General features: G+C 49.2%; 1 long non-coding RNA gene across 1 annotated transcript in view; it reads right to left on the reverse strand.

Moving 5' to 3' along the window:
- Window positions 1–4612: 4612 nt before the first annotated feature.
- LOC117197112 (uncharacterized) overlaps window positions 4613–15075 on the reverse strand; it is a 150402-nt gene continuing 139939 nt past the window's right edge. The window contains exon 8 of the long non-coding RNA XR_004477625.2: window positions 4613–10057. This is a non-coding gene — a long non-coding RNA (uncharacterized LOC117197112). The remainder of the gene's footprint in view (window positions 10058–15075) is intronic.

A 15075-nucleotide genomic window follows, 5' to 3' on the forward strand; every position in this document is an offset into this window, starting at 1 on the left:
GACGTTTAAAGAGAACCATAGGGTTTCCCTGGTGGCGCAGCGGTTGAGAGTCCGCCTGCCGATGCAGGGGACGCAGGTTCGTGCCCCGGTCCGGGAAGATCCCACATGCCACGGAGTGGCTGGGCCCGTGAGCCATGGCCGCTGAGCCTGCACGTCCGGAGCCTGTGCTCCACAACGGGAGAGGCCACAACAGAGAGAGGCCCGCGTACCGCAAAAAAAAAAAAAAAGAACCGTAAGTACCCGCCCCGGGAACAGGAATCCAGAGGAAGTGTGTGTTCAGGTTTGCCAGGTACCAAATTGTTCAAACCCCAAATGTCTCCCTTTTGGTTGTTGGTGGGCTGTTTATATTACAGAAGTTACATGAAACTTGGAAGAAGTAAGAAAAAGAGATGGAATAAGTGGAAAAACAGAATGTGAGGTCCAGGAGTTTTGACTGGAACAGAGGTCAGCAAACCATGGCCCGGGGGCCAAGTCCAGTCATATCCTGTCAATAAAGTTTTATTTGAACACAGCTACGCCCATGTGTCTGGGGATTGCCGGTGGCTACTTTCAAACAGCAGAGTTGAGCGGTTGTGACAGAGGCCATCTGACCCCACAGAGCCTGGAAGAATCACACCCTGGCTCTTTAAGAAAATGTCTGCCTGGCCCAGAAGGAGGGGCACCAAATAGCTGAACATCCGCGTTTATGTGATTTACCGCCAGCTCAGTGGTCAGGTGCAAGAGTCAGAGAGGAAATAAAGGGCAGGGGACGCAAAATCTACCCCCGCCTCTGTGATCTTCCCAAGTCTGGAGGATAAGGTTTTTTCAATCTTTTAATAACAGTCCACGGGCTCAGACCAGGTAACTGAATCCTGACAAATATTGATTCCCAAAGGCTCTGCTGAGACCCTCGAGGTCCTCAAAGCCTGACTTTCCACCTCCCGGTGAAAACAGACAAACAAAAAGGAACTGACTTTTAAAGAACTGGAGGGGCCTCTGTGTACCCCCAAATCACCTCTTGCCGTTACTGGTCTCTGCACACAACCTGCTGGCCGGACCTGTACTTTATGAAGGGAAATTTACGCAGAGAAGCCGGAGAAACCCGACCCTGGCACACAGAGCCCCTTCTCAGCCTCCAGACCTCTCCGATACCTTCTGGAAACTGTCAGCGGACACAGTCCAGAGGCCGTGACACTGGGAAACGCTTCCACGAGTGCCTGCCCCTCCCAAGCCTGGTTTGCAGGCTGTCACATCGACCGTCGCCACAGAAAGACCTTTTACCCTGGTCCTGGGAGAAAGCAAGGAGCAGAAACATCAGTAAAGGTGTCAAGAAAGAAGCCAGACCTGAACAGCAGGGAACTGAACACAGGAGACCTGGGTTGGGTCTGTTCCCCCCTTTCTGAGAATGAAAGCTTGGGTAACAACCTTTCTCAGATTTACGCTCCTGAACTTGAAAAGAGGGTGATGCAAACGCTAAGCAGGTCGCGGGGTGGCGTGCAGGATGGCTCTCAGTCTTCCTGGCTCTGCTCCCCACGGGCTACAGTGTTTTATTGGACCCCCAGAGCGGGGCCTTTGTTTTCAGATCTGAGCACTCCTCCTGGTATGGTACCCCTTTACTGGATGCCCTCTTTAGCTCTCCAGACCCCCTTCCTCCAGGAACTGGCAATGCATGCAGTGTCGCCCCCATAATCATCCCTCCCGGTGACCCTCGGCTGGGTCCCTCTCTCCTAGGTGGGGAGGAGTCGCTGGCCGCCTAACTCCACGGGACCTCAACGGGCAAGTACTGCCATGATCACTTCTAGACTTGCTTCCGTAGGATGGATTTCAGGAAGAGGAAGTGGTAGCCAGAGAATTTGCCTTTCACGTACTGACTCTCACGAGCTCTTCATGTACAAAGGATGCTGGTACCTTATCTGGAGTGTACGTGACAGATATTGTCCTGCTTTGCGAAGTGACGTTTAACTTTGCTTATGGGGTTTACGGGATTTGTGGAATTTATTGTATGTAGTCAGATCTGTTGATGATTTATTTTATAATCTCTGCCTTTGGTGTTATTTTTATTCCTTTTTTAATTTTATTGAAGTCTAGTTGATTTACAGTGTTGTGTTAATTTCTGCTGTACAGCAAAGGGACTCAGTTATACATATACGTATACTTTTTCATATTCTTTTCCATGATGGTTTATCACAGGAAATTGATACAGTTCCCTGTGCTATACAGTAGGACCTTGTTGTTTATCCATCCTATATATGCTGGTTTTCATCTGCTCATCCCAAACTCCCAATCCCCCACCCCCCAACCTTGGCAACCACAAGTCTGTTCTCTATGTCTGTGAGTCTGGTGGTGTTTTTAGAAAGGGTTTTCCATGAAAATTATATAATTATCTAAATTTCTTTTATTGCTCGTAAGGCTTACTCGAATTTTTTCCAGCTAGGTCAGTAGTTTTCCCAGTACATTTGATAATCTACCCTTTCACTATGCATATGAAATACTATATTTCTCGTGTACTAAATAATTATATACATTTTGCAAAATGGGAAAACTGACGTCTGCCCCTGTGGTCGTGGAGGGCAGGTGGGCTTGACTGAAGGGTGGGCGAAGGAGGAGGTAAGATGTCGTGCAGGCCCCGCCCAGCGGGGGCCGTGGCTACCTGCGAAGGTCTGGCGTCTCGGGAAAACCTGTCTGTGTCACGGCGCAGTCGGGTGGAGTCTGAGTTCTCCGCAGTGTGTGTGGCCGAGTGGTGGGCGCTGACCTGAGGGCACCTCGTCCTGAGTAAACGTGGTGCCTGTGTTTCCAGAAGATCTAGCTCAGAGTCCCCTGAAAGAGTCATCCTCATCATACTCACGCAATCCAAAATGACAGATTAACATTTTTTTTCATTACTCAGGCAAAGAACAGAAAGCTGAAATGACTTTCTCAGACCTGGAGTGCGGGGGATGGAACTGAGGCCTCCGTGCTGTCAGTGCAGAATTAAACCCGTTTCTGAACCCGACATATAACTGGCCCTGTGGTGGACTTTTTGATCCCCTCTAATTCCCTAATGTGTTTCTCAGAATATCTTGGATTTTGGTTTATTTTCTTAAGCCAGTGAAGGACCTTCTTATGTTTCCATTCACTTTATTTTAACAACATTTTTTTCTTTTAATGATTTTTTTTTTTTTTTCTGGAGCCATTTCTCTGCGAAGGAAGTGTGTGGTGTGGCATTTGGAGGAATCCATGTGTCTGTGGCCCATTTTCTCTGACTTGGAGATGGTTTCGAATAAGACCCGCTGCTGGCCAGTGGTCAGGTGAGCAGTTCACGGTGTGGTGAGAAGTCGGAGTGAGGGCCATGGCTCTCAAATCCCTGAAGTCTCTGTCCCTTCAAACCCTGCCCCCGGAAGCCCGCACACACGGCCCCCCGGCCCAGAGGGTCTGAGTCCCTTGTAAGTTTGCATAGGGACCAGCCTGCGTTTCTCCAACATAACCCTTCTCACAGCTGCAATAAAATAATTCACTGTAATTGACACATTAATTGTCTCCATGGCTAGAAGCTCGAGTCGTGAGAACAGGCTGGGCGGGGCCTGCTTCGGGGCAGACTGTCCACGCCCGGTGTGGTTTCATGCTCTGCAGCTGCTGCCTTGAAATTCTTACTTTTTGAACAAGCGACCTAGGTCTTTGCCTTTGACGTCACCGAAGCCCAGCCCCTGATCGACGGCAAACGCACGATAACTGTTGAACATTGTCACTGAGTAAATCCATGAAGAGCCGCCCCTCCTGGGCCTGGCGGGCCGCGTGTCCTGGGGGAACTTTCCAGAAGAAGGTGGCAGCACAGCTGCAGCCCTGCAGGCGACAACAGCTGCCCTCCTCCTAGATTCTCACGCTCTCAGGGAGCGTCTCCTCTGGCCTCGGTGCTGACCTGCCGGCTCCATCCTCAGCGCCAGCCCTGGGCCTGCCTGCTGTGCCTCAGTGTCCGCTTCTGCCTCACAGGGGTCCCGAGCGGAGTGGACCCTCTGAGCAAACCTCAACACGGGCCTCCTTCACCAGCTGGCCACGGGGGTCCACCTGCCCCACGGCTCACCTGGGCCCTCTGGCCTCACTCAGGCCCGACCCCTGAAGGGCCACGGCCACTGTACATGTGACGATGGCTTGCTGGGCTCACCCCTGACGGCTTGGTGGAGCTGATGGAACTCAGCCCGTGCTGGGCACTTCTGGCTTCGTGGTCATTTGGTGACACAGTGCCGGCACTCTGGCCCCGCTGGGGTCTAGGAGCTCACCAGTGTGTATCCGTTTTCTGCCGGCATGTCACTCTCCACTTCCGCTGGCATGGCCCTGACTCAGGACGTCCAGCACTCAACCGAGTAGCCACCCTCAGATATTTGGGCACCCCATTTCCCCAGCGCTCAGTGGCCACAGTTCCCTTAGGTCTTCATTGGTGACAGGGCCCTCCTTTTTTTTTTTTTTAACATCTTTATTGGAGTATAATTGCTTTACAATGGTGTGCTAGTTTCTGCTTCATAACAAAGTGAATCAGCTATATTTATACATATGTCCCCATATCTCTTCCCTCTTGCATCTCCCTCCCTCCCACCCTCCCCATCCCACCCCTCTGGATAAAGAAGACGGGCCCTTCTTTAGGCAATGGGCTACGGGGACGCTCAGGTCTCCCAAGTTTATCAGACACTTGATATACTGAGCCTTCCTTCTACGCCTGTGACATCCAGTCACCACCAGCGGAAGAGTCACCACCAGCAGCCTGTCCCAGACACCATCAGCGCTGCACCACGACTGCCAGTGGCTGGGGGCAGGCAGTACTGGGCCCACCGAGCACGTGGTCAGGCAGGCACCTGCTGGGACCAAAGCTGCGGATTAACCTCCCCGGGAAGCGGACTCTGAGATGAAGATTCGCATGAAGTGCTCTCAGGAGTGACAGCTGAAGGGAGAGAAGGCAGGATGGGCCCGAGGGAGGTGGTCCCACCCCGCCCCACAGGGAGCCCCACGTCTTACGCAGTGGGCCCAAGTTGGGGTCAGGGGCCAAGCCTCCACACTGCACATCACCCAGTTATTTGGATGCAGGCCATCCCCAGGAAAAGGGCAGGAAACGGTGAGGCAGCCGGCTTCGGCCAAGAGCAGTTCCTGGAAGGGGGCTGGGAGCTGAGCTGTCAGCCCGGGGAGCCAACAGTCGGCATCTGGTTAGAGCAGCACGGCATCTACCATTGCAGCTTGTGTCAATTTTCACAAATGCAGAGGAACCGAGTATTTATAGAATATTCTTATATTAACATGTTACTCTCACCTTATAGTAGAGTTAATATAATTAGCTATACCTATAGTTAATATAATTAACATTAATTAGTAATAGACTAGTAATTATAGCTAATATAATATCCTTCTATTAATACACACTATTCTTGGATTATTGTGATAAATATATCATGATATGGTATAGCACATTGGTTTTTATTAATATGCATTTAATGATTAAGAACCAGACATCTCCGGGGACTTCCCTGGCAGTCTAGTGGTGAAGATTCCACGCTTCCACTACAGGAAGCATGGGCTGGATCCCTGGTCAGGGAACTAAGATCCCACACACGGTGTGGCCCGGCCAGAAAAAAGAAAGAAAGAAAGAAAGAAGAACCAGATGCCTCCAAGATCTTAGGATCAAGGACATACTTGAATTGGAGGTAGAATGATTGCAGCTGCATTGGACCTTGGCAGAGTGAGAAGGACATCAGAAACGATCCCCAGTTTCCATGAAGTTGGGGACTGGCTTCTGGCAGGAGAACGTCTGGTTCTCTTCCCTCAGGCTAGGCCTGGGCCAAGCGAGATCTCACTTTTGCACATTTTCAGACGCCCTTTTTGGCTCCGACCTTGGCAGCACAGGGCTGAACTGTGGCAATAAATGTCTGGAAAGTTACCAAGCACATATCCTGAGACCCAGGGAAAGGCAGCCCTTCCTGGTCACAGCAACGACCGGAGACCAGTTCCGACCCAGTCGTTTCTCAGCGTGGGGGGCAGTGAGGCAGAGCATCTGAAGGGCAGCGTGATTCGCCTCTCCAAGGCGCTGCCTGTGTGTGGAGGGGACTAGAGTCTTGCTTTGAGTTGGTCTAATTTTGGTTTTTTTGCAGATTTGCCATCTCAGTTACGTGTCGCTTAGATGAATCGTAAGGCTGGGCTCCGTTCCCTTGCTCTCTGGCTGAAAGATGGACAGAGGGGCCCAAAGCTAGCCCCAAAGTAATGTCAGATAAAGAGCAGATAATAGGCCTTCTGATAACCAAGACCTGGCTCCTTAGTTCTGGGCTTTGTTCTCCAGGACAAGGGAAAGACTGTTTTATTTTAGTCCCACAGACGTCCCTACGTCTCAAGCCCGTCTAACATAAGTAGAGCGTTTGAAACGGTCAACACTGGGGCACATTCTCAGATCATTTAAAGCACCAGCAATGGCACACGTTCCCCCCGGTGTGGCTACAGCACATTTCTCCCTCTGACGTCTGTTTCTGCCCAGTGCATGAGGCAGTGGCCCCAGCCATGACCGAGTTCTCATTGTAGTGACAGCAAACGTGACTTTGAAATGTGACATCTGTAAAGGCAGGCCTACCCTGGGACAACCGTTTCTATTTCTTCCTTATTTCTTTGGTTAACGGACTCAGTTTACCTGGGAATTTGCACAAATGGCACAGGTCAGGATGCAAACACGCCCACCTCCATCTCCCCCCCAACCCCGATCTATGTAGTACTGAAAACAAAACAGAGCTTAGCTAAGAAACAGACTGTTACAATATTGAGTGACTAATTATTCCAGCGTTCCTGATTTTGTTTTGTTTTGTGGTTGTTTCCCTTTTAGTGGAAGGCCCTCTCCCTTGAAGGGTCCTTTTCTTCTGCTGGTCTGGTTAAAGCCCAAACAGCACTGGTCTTTATACCCCAAATGTGCCTTTGTATTTCTTACCCCCCTGTGGTGCTAAGGATGTTGCCTGATGACAACGGCTGGGGTGTGCTGACGGTCCCAGGTGGGAGAGTAGGAGGGAGGGGCCATGATTAGTGCAGACACTGCTGAGAATGGGGTAATTTTTCAGCCATGCCCAGATTCTATACAAAGGTGCATTTTAGAGATAGGAAAACAAATGAATAAACCTGAAGAGATAAGATCAGTGCCCTGGGGCTGGATTGAAGCAACAATGGGACAACCGGTAGGAAGTCTGCCTCTGGGGAGTCCCAGGCCTGGAAATCAGGGAGGGATCGAGGGCTGGGGCCTGTCTCTTCATTCTGTTTTGAGGCATGATGTGATAAAGGCCTCTTTCATTATTTTGGTTCACTTTGCCTGTCCTCAATTGCTTTCTATTGGATTCTCCTTCAATTTTACCTTGAGTTCAGTTTTGTTTGATGGAGAAATAGCGCTAGAATTAAAACTCTGACATGGAAAAGAGTTGTCTTTGTTTTGTTCCTGGATCAGATAAAACCATTACACGGCCATCACCAGGGGCTACGGTTTGGGACCCTTTCTGCCTCTTTCCTTTCTTCACCTTCTCCTCACACGCTGCCTGAAATCCTGAATCCAGAAGTTGTCATGTCCTCATCAGTTGTTCTTTGCCTATTTTATAAATTCCCCAAAGTCAGAGCATGTTATCCTAGCCTTCCTTTGGGTGACATTGGATAAAATAACTGTGCTCGTTGGAAGCTCCCTCACTGCCTCTCCTGGTTGGCAGCCTGGCCTCTTTACTCGAGGCCCATGTTTCATCACTACAGATGATGGGGGCCCCAGGCCTCCACCTACCCTGCACACAGACAGACAGGAATTTTGTCCGTCCACCATCTACTCAGCCCCCGGCACGACTCCAACAACGTCGTGTGTGTGTGTGTGTGTGTGTGCACGCGTGTGTGCGTGTGTATGCGCACCACGGGGCAGAACATAATACAAAGATAGCGTTGTCTTTGCCCTTCGAGAACTTACAAGTTAGTAGGGGTCGACAAGATGGCCGCATGAAAACAAACGAGCAAACGGGAAAGTGGAAATGAGAGAGTAGGAAGAAGGACAGCAGTGACAACAAGAATTGTTGACTGATTATTAATTAATTGTCAGACATTGTACTAAGCACACTGAGGGCAATATCCTATTTAATCCTCCCCTCACCCTCGTAAGTTAGGTACTGTTATCAGTCGCATTTTACAGAAAGGACGGCAAAGGCTCTGAAATGTTACGCAACTCAGCCGGCATTGCGTGGCTCCCACTTACAGGTGTCGCATGGCTCTGGGGCCCGAGCTGGGAGCCGATGCTCCGTTGTCCTTGCTGTGGGCGCAGTAGAACCCCAAGGCAGGGACGGGTCAGGAAGCCCCACAGGTAGAGGCTGCATGGCTGAGCTGGGCTCTGACAGTTACTGTGAGTTCAGAAGGCAAAGGAAGGACGTCTCATAGGGCAGGTGGGAGGAGGGGTGAGGGCCTTAGGAACAGGGACAGCAAATCCAGGAAAGGTTGGGTCAGGGGCCTGGGCCCAGGGGGAGGTGCGGGACGTGGGCTCCACGGGGGCTGGGTGGGCTCCGAGCCCGAGGCCTGGGGCAGGTGTCCTGGCTAGGCCGGAGCCTGTGGGATGAAGCAGTGGGAAATCCCCCGGTTTACTCCGACGTTTGGTTTAGTTCTCCTTTTGGAGATTCCTTTTCTTTCGTGGTCACTTTAGTTATGTTCACTTTTGTGAGCAATGACTTTGAAATCCTGACTCAGAGCAGGAGACGGCCGGACACGGCGGTGAAGAAGGGAAGATCAGAGGTTTCCCCCGAGGCCCCGCTCTGGTGTCTGAAGAGTGGCTCTACTGCCAGAACGGGAAGAGGAGCCAGGGTGAGGGAGGATGACCTCAGTTTTGGACACTTTGGATCCGAGTTGGCATCAGGAAAGTCCAGCAGAGTCGTCCAGCCGGCCGCGGGGCCACGAGGTCAAGGCTGAGGAGACGGACGTGTTATTTTCTTTCTCCTCATTTCCAAGAAGTTCCACGCTCTCACTCCCACCCCTTGATTTGGTTTTTTTTTCCTTTCAAAAATGGCTACCAGATTTTCCGAGAACTATCCAGGTCCTTCCAGAATCCCAGCCCCCTTCTAGCTCTGCCACCTTCTAGCTCTGTCTCCTCCGCGAGCCGGTAACACTGTCCTCCGGGGAAAACGCCGCTGGGCCCTGCCAAAACGTCTCTCCTTGGCGGCCAAAGATGGCGGCACCGTTGGCACGGAGGGAACCTGACTCAGCCAGGCCTGTAGGGATGCACCGTCCCTCCCGTGGCTGCCAAAATCCCAGCAGACATAGACGGTGACGGTTTCCGCCCACAGATAACCTTGCGTGTGGCTGACAGCTGACCGGGCCGTGGGTCCCGTCAGGCCCGCTGAACTCACTCTGAAAGCATGGCCTCTGTGCGCTGGCCCGAGCCTGGGCGTGTCCCCGAGGCTGTGGGAGCCATGGTCACACCGTCGCAGACACCCCGTCCCCTCAGCAAGCAAGCCGAGGCCTGCAGGACTCAGTGAAAGGCCTTAGCCCCTGCTCAGAGCGCTCTTCTGAGCAGGGACTACAGGAGCTCGCGGTTTACGGGGCGACCTGGAGGTGGAGATGAGGGAGACTCCCCGCGAACCAGGCTGGGAGGGGCCGCTGGGGGCCCCGAGGTGGCCGCCCGGCCTGTGGGTTGGTCCAGATACAGGGACAACGGGCACCCGGGCTGAGGCACCCCAGAGGTTGGCTCCCCCCGTCTTCTCGTTTCAGAGGTAAAACTCCGAAGCCCAGGTAGGTCTGGTAACGTGTTCAAGTGGGAGGACAAGTGAGGATTTTGGCCCAAGTCTCTGGAAGCCCCTGGCAAATTCTTTTCCAAAGATTCAGGAAGTGAGGTGGATGCTCTCAGACGCTGGGGTTGCTTCCTGAGAATGGAGCTCCGGTGCTGGGGGGCTCAGAGGAGGCTCAGACCCCTCCCGGCCAGGTGTTTGTGGACCCTGAGCAGGCCCCATTTCTCTAAACTGTTGGGGGGCAGGATGTCAGGCTCCAGGCAGCAGCTGCGGCTCCCCCGAAAAGAAGTTTCTCATCCACAGGCTGCTCCCCGGGTACTTTCTTCTCATCCGTGATGTCAGAGGACCCAAATCTACAGGGTAAAAAAAGAGAGCAGTTCAAATGTCAGCAGATTTCTCATCAGAGACCATGGAGGCCAGAAAGAAGTGGCACAACACGTTTGCAGTGATTAATTAAAAACTGTTAGCCCAGAATTGTACATCAAGTGAAAATATCCTTCAAGTACTAAGGGGAAATTAAGATATTCACAGATGAAGGAAAATGAAGATAATTTTCCAGCACCAGAATTATTCTAAAAGAATAGCTAAAGGAGGTTCTCTAAAAAGTAAGAAAATAGAAGAGGACTCTTGAAACATCAGGAAGGAAGAAAGAGCAAGAGGAAGAGTGAAATATGGATAAATACATTTTCCTTCTCCTCTTGAATTTTCTAAATTATGTTTGATGATTGATGTGATTTTTAAGTTGCCACTAAGATCAAGAACAAGGCAAGAATGTCTTCTCTCTCAACTCTCTCATAGGAGTGACTAAAATCTAAAAATTAACCGTAGTAACTGCTGGTGAGGATGCAGAGCAAAAGAACTTCTCGTTCACTGCTGGGAGGAATGGAAAATGGCACAGGTACTTCGGAAGACAGTCTGGCAGGCTCTTACAGCAGCCTTACCATATGATCCAGTAGTTCTACTCCTAGGTATTTATCCAATTGATTTGAAAACTTATGCCCACACTGAAACCTGAACATGAATGATTACAGGAGTTTTATTCACAAGTGCCCCAAACTGGAGAGAACCAAGATGTCCTTCAGCAGTTTAACGGATATAAAAATGCTACGGAGTATCCATACAATGAAATACTCTTCAGTGATAAAAATGAATGCGCTATCAAGCCAAAAAAAGACATGGAAGAACCATACATGCATATTTCTAAGCAAAAGAAGCCAGTCATAAGAGGCAATGTACTGTATGATTCCATTATATGACATTCTGGAAAAGATAAACTATAGAGATAATAAGCAGACTAGTGGTTTGGGGTGGGGGGAGGTTGACAAAGTGAGACAGGGAATTTTTTAGAGTAGAGAAAATATTCTGGTAGATAATGACTATGCCTTTGTCCAAAGTTAAAGAATTTTACAGCAGAAAGAGTGAACCCTAATGTATTAAAATTTAAAAAACATTTAATAGGTTAGGGCCTAGGATGGAATGCAGACTTTGACAAGAGCATCTAACTGTATTATGAAGTTTTGAAACACCTCACAGAGGGAGATGGGGGGAAGGTTCTGACCTAAGCAACTTTGAAAATGAATGGATTACTCAAGACTAAAGGCAGAAGGACCTGCAGTTAGCACCGTCCTCTAGTTGAGGAAGTTGTTTCCAATGAAGTTACAGGTGAACAATTCTGAAACCTCCATATATGTGCCTGGAATTGAACAAATAAGAAAGTGGATGACAGGTGGTAGCAGCCAGGTTTCTTACTACTGGAGCGGGAAGTTATAGACAAGCAAGGGGAAGAGGCTAGAACGACCTATGCCGTGATAGATTAGAGCTGGATACATCAGTATGAACCCGCGTTTTGCTTAACATAAATACAGATGGATATACGTATACAGAAATATTTAAAGATACCTATAAGTACACAGGTTAGTACACACATATATTTCCATGCTCTGTTAGCTGAGAGGGCTTGGAAGCAATGACACCCCAGAAGAAATGAGCACACTTAGTATCCAGGCCTTGGTTTCTAAGATCTTCATTGGAAGATCTTCTTCAACAAAATGAAGTGCTCCTTGGAGAAACGGCTGATTCTAGGACTGGGGCAGGAAACATAAAAGATGATCCTGGAGCATCTTTTAGGGCCAGAAAGTAACAAAGTGCCCCACAATAAAATCCCCAGTGATGGCAATATGTCAAAGGGACATAGGAGCCAAGTGAAAGGACTCCCAATGGCCAAATCTGGAACAATCTGAGCAAAAAAGTAAACGAGGTAGTACTGGATTAGAACCTAAAGTGCAAGATAAATATGCACGAGTCCATACGGATGTAGACACGTGGTTGAATACATAAATAAATGGAGGAGAAGAGATTAATCTCTCACGCAGAGGAATTCCGAATAATAGACGCTCTGCTCTCAAGGAGGTGAGCGCAGCCCCTCACGCCCTAAGCAGGCTGTGCGTGGTGACTGCCTTCCAAAGAGTGCTGGTTGAAAGGGGAAAACATAGAGCAACTTTGCAGGAGAGAAACCTGCAAAGCACTACAAGTCAACATCACAGTGACAGGTCATGTTGATGATATGTACCCTGGACACGGTATATAAGAACAGCACTTCCCTTCCATGGTCAGTGCTCCTCGGAACAGTCAAGGTCATCCAAAACACAAGGAAAGTTGAGACACTGTCACCGTCAAGAAGGGGTTTCAGAGACATTATGACTCAATGTAATGTGTTATCTGGATGAGATCCTGGAACAGAAAAGGGGCATTAGGTAAAAGTTCAGGAAATCCAACTAAACTATGGGCTTCAATGAATAATAATGTATCAATGTTGGTTTATAGAGGAAACTGGAGGTCGACTTATGGGAACTCTCTGGACTTATGGGGAGACCCGTGAAAACATCCAAACAAAAAGAAAAGAAAAAAAAGGGAGGTGAGGATTTAGTCCACTCTCCCTTACCCACAAGGCCTAAGGACAGAGCAGGGCCGGCTCCCCTGTAGCTGCGGCAGGACGCGCCCTGGAGAAGGGATTCAGTAACTGCAGGTTTTAAGTGTCTGCCCACCCTGTGTGAAACTAACACTCATTCAGCCAACTCTCCCTCAGAACTTTTCTGTCCATCTACATCTATTCCATAATAAAAATTTATTTAAAAATTAAAAGAAAAAAGTTAATAAGCTATCCTTTCTGAAAAGGCTAATACTTATTTATACTAAAGTTGAGCCAATAAGGTGGCTTTTAATGATAGATGTTTATAAAGTTGATCCTAAAGACACATCTTTTTATACACGTTAACAAATTACCTATCTATATATCTATCTTTTTTTTTTTTAACTTGTAATTTGAACCTGACCCCAAGTTCAGGCACTATGGATACAAAAGCGAGTAAGAAATTATCCCTGCTCTCAAGAAATGCAGATTTCCTTCACCTTGTGCTTGAATTTCTACAGCTCTGGTTGTCCAGGTAGGGTGAAAATGATGCATGCTCTCCTTTGCAAGGCCAGAGTCACACAGTATTCTGAGCCTGACGTTTTGTGGACTTTTTGTTTTGCTTTTAAAATATTGGTTAGAATTCCAAAATTTTTCAACCTGTGTGGCAAGAGAGCAGAAACCTCAGTGATGTAATGGCATCACATATGTCTTGGCCTTCAGCTCTCTGATAGACATCCTGAATCACATCAGGCTGTAGACAGTTTTCCATGGTTTCTAAAGAGACTTTTATTAACCTAGTGTGATGTTTACATTTCTATCAGTGTTCTATTTTTCTATGTCATTGTGACTCTCCAGATTCAGTGTAGCAAGCCCGGCCCATGCCTATCACATTTTCACATCATGTAGGAGAAGGGTTTTAAAACCCTCTCCTGTGTCAGAACTCCTTAGGGGCCAGGGGAAAAGCTTAAATTTACTGGTCACTGGAGTCAGAATTTGTTTGAACAGTGCCTCTGGTTTTTCAGGAAGGGAAGGGAAGGAGGGAAGGGAAGGGAAGGGAATGGAAGGGAAAGGAAGGGATGGAGGGAGGAAGGGAAGGGAAGGAGGGAAGGGAAGGGAAGGGATGGAGGGAAGGGAAGGGAAGGGAAGGGAAGGGATGGAGGGAAGGGAAGGGAAGGGAAGAGAAGGGAAGGAGGGAAGGAACCAGCATGGCTCTCAGAGTCCGTGTGGCATCTCTCCCAACTCTGCCTTCAGTGATGTCATGTGGTAGCTGGAAATCGACCAGGTGGGAGCTTTCCACCATGGAAACTGGCAAATTCTGCTAACCTGGGTCTCCACCCCCACCCTCTCCCCGCACTGCCCCCCAGCGCCCAAGAGCCAGCTGTTAGACATTTGCAGCACCCTGCTGCTGAGGGACCACAGCCAGCTCTCCTTGAGGAAAAGATTTCTGAACTTCACATGGTAATGGTCTCCATATCCTTAGGAGAATGGACCTTCTGAGGGGAAATAAGACTGTCATTGACTTGCTTAAGGCACTTTGCTTTGCTCTTAGGATAGACACCTTAACGTGACCTTTAAGGCCCTGAAGGGTTTGGCCCCATCTGTCTCTCTCATTGGGTCTCATCTAGGGTGGGGTTCTTTTCCCAGGAACCTTGGCCTCCTTTCCATTCCTTGAAAGCGCCACGCTCCCCTCTGTGGTGGGGTCTGTGCACACCCTTACCCTTACATGTAGTTGTGCCAGGACGGTCCCAGTTTAGCACTGACAATCCCGCATCCTGGGAACTCATCAAGCCGCAGGTAAACACTCTGCTCCTGTGGAAAGGTTCTTCCGTTCATCTCGTTACTCTTGGTCAGAGCGGAGAGGCTTCCCCGACTCCCTTGCCTAACCCATGCCCTCACCCAGGCAAGGCTAACCCCCCGTTTCGCTTTGCCAGCCCCAGTTCACGGTACAGCACTTACTGTGGATTTAATTGTAAACTCATTCCTGTGACTCTTTGATTCATATCTGTCTCCCCCACGACACAGCGATTTGCTTAGTGTTACAGCCCTAACTCGTGGCCCAGAGCTCAGCATCCGATAGGTACCCACATATGTATTGAATAAATCAATGAATAAAAGAACTCCCCACCCAACGATCTTTCCACGGTGTGACAACACCCCTGTGGATTGGAACACAGACCAGCTTAAAGGTGGGAGAGGGGAGAGCAGAACCAATGGCTCTCATTGGATAAAAAAGCAGAGGAACAGAGCTTTCAAATGTTTTTTAAAGGTACGCAAGAGAGCTGGGAATGCGTCAAAAGCAAATTTCTGTCCTCTTTACAATTTGTGCCGGTAGCAAGCCCTGAATCTGGCAGGTACGGCCCGTGTAGTTCAAGGTGTCAACATCTGACCCTTGCGTCTGGACACACACATATGCTTTCGTTTGGGGTAAGGCTACACTCCTATTTGAGGCTTATTTTGTAA

Source organism: Orcinus orca, chromosome 10 (genome assembly GCF_937001465.1).
Source record: "Orcinus orca chromosome 10, mOrcOrc1.1, whole genome shotgun sequence".
NCBI lineage: Eukaryota > Metazoa > Chordata > Mammalia > Artiodactyla > Delphinidae > Orcinus > Orcinus orca.